The 3,921-nt window shown below is 37.3% G+C and overlaps 1 non-coding gene across 1 annotated transcript; it reads left to right on the plus strand.

Annotated features, from left to right (window-relative positions):
* Nucleotides 1–525: 525 nt before the first annotated feature.
* LOC147486216 (small nucleolar RNA R71) lies at nucleotides 526–632 on the plus strand. Its single transcript, XR_015203342.1, has one exon. It is a non-coding gene; the product is annotated as a small nucleolar RNA R71 (small nucleolar RNA).
* Nucleotides 633–3,921: the final 3,289 nt, after the last annotated feature.

A 3,921-nucleotide genomic window follows, 5' to 3' on the forward strand; every position in this document is an offset into this window, starting at 1 on the left:
TTTGTTGGTTTGTTGAAACCTGGTGGTGTTTGGTTTTTTGGAATGTTAGTCCATGCGAAGTTTTTATGTTGTCTCCATGGTGCATTTGGTACATTGAAAGCACATACTTCTTCTTGCTAAAGTGATGATAGGTTTGTAATCAAGGGACAGGTGGCATCTATATGATTTAAGCTTTGACAGAAATTGCATGGTAAAGTATTTATGTTCATGACAGGATGAGGAGTTTAGTCTTTTTGTTCAGTTGTGAGGGCATCTATCTTTCTTGTGAAGGCTTCTATTAGGGTTTTGATTTCTGGATCTGATTTCACCTCAAAAATACCACTAGCCTTAGATGTACTGGGTTGGGCTGTTCTGGAATTGTTTATGTCACCCCAATGGGTACTCTTTTCAGCTTGGTTTTCAAGAAAGGTTAAAGTTTTGGTTGCACCTCTATCCAAGAAATTACCATTACTCATGATGTCGAGGGTTACTTTGTGTTCTGGGAGAAAGCCTTTGAAGAAATATTGGACAAGAGTGGATTTTTCTAGTTTATGGTGAGGACATGAATGGAGTAGGTCATAGAATCTATCCCATGCTTCAGAAAATGTCTCACTAAGACTCTGTCTGAAGAACTACATCTTGTTTCTTATCTTTTATGTTTTCTTCGGCAGAAAGTACTTCTTTATGATTGAGAACACAACCTTTTCCTATGTATCACAAGAGTCGACCTTCTGTGAGAGAAGCCAAGCATGACTCTTACCAGCTAGAGTGAAAGAAAACACTTGTAGCTTAACCTTATCGTCGGTGACGCCCTAATGATGAAAGGTAATACATACTTCATGTATCTGGCGTAGATGCTCGTATTGTAACTCGTGTTCCAACCCGTGGAATATTGGTAGAAGATTGAACACGTTTAGTGGAATCCTAAAATCGCACGTAAGCGGTGTGAGTCGTATACAAGGTGGAGGCCCATCTTGCAACAGTGTGTAGAAGTTGGAGAGAGGCTCTTCATCTTGCAGTAATTTGTCAGCCATCTTAAGAGATGGATGACTAGAAACAGGAGATTGTCTAGGTTGATGAACTCTCCTACGTGAGTAAGTTTTATTCTTGCTAATACTAGAAGTGCTTGAACGCATTATCATACACTTTTAGCAAGACCCTAAAATTATTCTCACATGCGCAAACGGTGCAATGTATGCTCAAGCAATCGAAATTCGTTTTTTCAAGTATGGAGTTTTGAAAACTTTGCTTTTGGTCTATATTTTACTATGCTCTGTTCAGAGGAACAGTTGGGCACAAAACTAGGATGGCTCTACTACACATCTCAGAAGAGTAGGCAGTCATTTCACCAAGTGGTGTGCTACCAAGAATCTCACTCACGATGAATCTGGGGGAGGGGAATGAGAAAGGTAGTTGGTCCACTGGAATCTGGTAACTGATTACTCTAAATCCTCGGGCTACATTTTTGTCCTTTTCTGGAGGAGCGTGACTACTTGGGCTCTAGTTGATTGATTTTAATTATTTTTTTTGTCTAGGGCCTTCAAGAATCAAGCAACGACCAATTTACCTACATTGGGTAATGACTTCCTGATAAACGTAAAAAGATAAAAGTTTACCTACGAAATGAACGATGAAACTCTAAACGTAAGTAAAACTAAAACTAAGTACGTGCCTATATTTATCAAAGATTTCTACTCTCAATCCTATGAGATATAGTGGAGTAGATGATTCGTTCCACTCCTAGTCCTTCCGCATGCTGTGTTATCTACGTATAAGTAATCTTAACCAAAGTCTAATGAGAGATTTACAAAATGGCAACTAGACTACGATTCAACTACCCACAAGATGCAACTAGTCGACTATTAGAACAACTATGGGAATGCTACGTCGATTCTATGATAAGGAGTTAGAGGGGGATTGATTCCACCTTAACTCGACTTAATCCTACTAACCACGAATTAATAAAGTAATCTGAATTGAATGCTTGTGAGAACAATCTGGTTACTCCTAATCCCTAATTACACATGGCATTTCTACCAATTCATAACTAGCATGTGAACGATTACACCCATTCTCATGGTGAACTAATCATTTCTAGAGTGGAAAGGAAATTACGACGACTCTACGATAATCAGAATCAAGCTTTCATCAAGGCTTCTCAACCCCCTCAAATGGAGGTTTAGCCGAGAATCATCACGCTATCATTCCCAATGGAATTCAAACAAGACATGATATAAAGATTTGAACTTTTCTTATTTAAACTCAATTGGAAACTAATCATGCAAGAATTAATTGAAACTAATAATGACAAGTAATTGAATCTAAGAATTGAAACTAAACAATTAATGGAAATGAAACTAGATTATCAAGAACACTATTTTATTAATCTAATGAATAATAAAACAATGATTCAAATACTAAATTAATAATCAACTTTGTTCTAAAGTAATTAATTAAACATGAAACTAGATCTAAAACAAGATATGAAAAACTAATTAATGGAGGCTAACTAATCTAGGTCTAACTATCTACCATTAACAAAGAGTCAATCTCTTGTTTTTATACTTTCATATCCAAAAATCGTGCATGGGCTTGGAGCCATGTTTTGGGCCAGAGAATCAGGCCCAAAACCCAATTCTTTCAGTCCTTCAGCTGTAGGTGGCTTCAACAGACTTTTCGTCCACTTCTGCTCCTCTGATTGGGTCAAGGCTTAGATCATTGGAAAGCACTTTCCGAGCCGGTCATTTTGACATAAGGTAGGCCCAATTCCGAAGTCTGAGTCCAAAGATACGGCCTTCGGAAGTTCTACTGACTTTGAGTGATGTTTCTGCCCGCGTTGACTTCTCAACTTTTGACCGGGCTTTAGAAAGGCTTTGTCTTCTTGAATCTTGGCCTTTAATCACAAAACTCCTTAGCAACCGACCTTTTCTCCTTTATCTCTCTAAAGTGGCACATTTCTGCACATAATGGACTTTGAAGCCTGAAATGCATAAAAACACGTAATCAGTATTAACTCTTAATTATTACTCACATAATTGGTCTAAAAGTATGACTGTTACAGGGTTAAAACTACAGTTTTGGGCTCTTATCAAACCACCCCCAAACAGCATTTTGCTTGTCCTCAAGCAAAGATGAGAAATTAGAATAAGTGACCAAAATGGAGTTCTATCTACTCGTTTTCGAGTCGCGATTGCATTGACCATATGCAACAAGGCCTTAAACCACTAGGAATTCCCTAGTGGATCGACTTTATAGCCTCGTGAGAGTTTTCCGTGAAGGTACTCACAAACTTCATCTATACTACAACGACTAAGAAATAAAACTATTGTTTCCTTATTCATGCTCTAAATTAACTATACCTCTCACTGGCAATGCATATAGAGTAATCAAGTCAAAACCTAAGCTAATATATGCATAATAATCAATCATCTACAATAAACATATATACAATGAGTAATACTATGAAATGCCTAGCGGGTTAGTTTGAAACTTCGAATAGCGTCCTTAAGTAGGTTCTCACAATAATAGTCAAGATACAACACTCTGATTTTTCCACTCAAGTTTCGCTACTCTAGTGTGCAGTGGGCACACTTTACCTTACAATCTCAATGACAACAAGGAAGCTGGAGTCGATCAAACACATCTGCCACTTACTATCGCGACTAACCTATTCCTAATTGAGCTAGAGGTCTTTATTAGGTGTTCTGTGGGGATTAGGAGATGGTTTAAGAAGGAAGGAAATGGATATTCAAAAAGGACAAGTCCGAGATAATAGAGTCTTCATACTATGTAACTAGAGAAAACCTTGTTATTTACTTTTGCTTCTACACTTTGTTTCCATCCTTAGCCATATTTTTTTCTTTTTCTTTGGCTTTTGACTCCTTTTATTCTATTTTTTTGGAGTTTTTATTTTATTTCTATTTCTATTTTTCTTTTCTTTGG

This window comes from Coptis chinensis, chromosome 7 (genome assembly GCF_015680905.1).
Source record: "Coptis chinensis isolate HL-2020 chromosome 7, ASM1568090v1, whole genome shotgun sequence".
Taxonomy (NCBI): Eukaryota; Viridiplantae; Streptophyta; class Magnoliopsida; order Ranunculales; family Ranunculaceae; genus Coptis; species Coptis chinensis.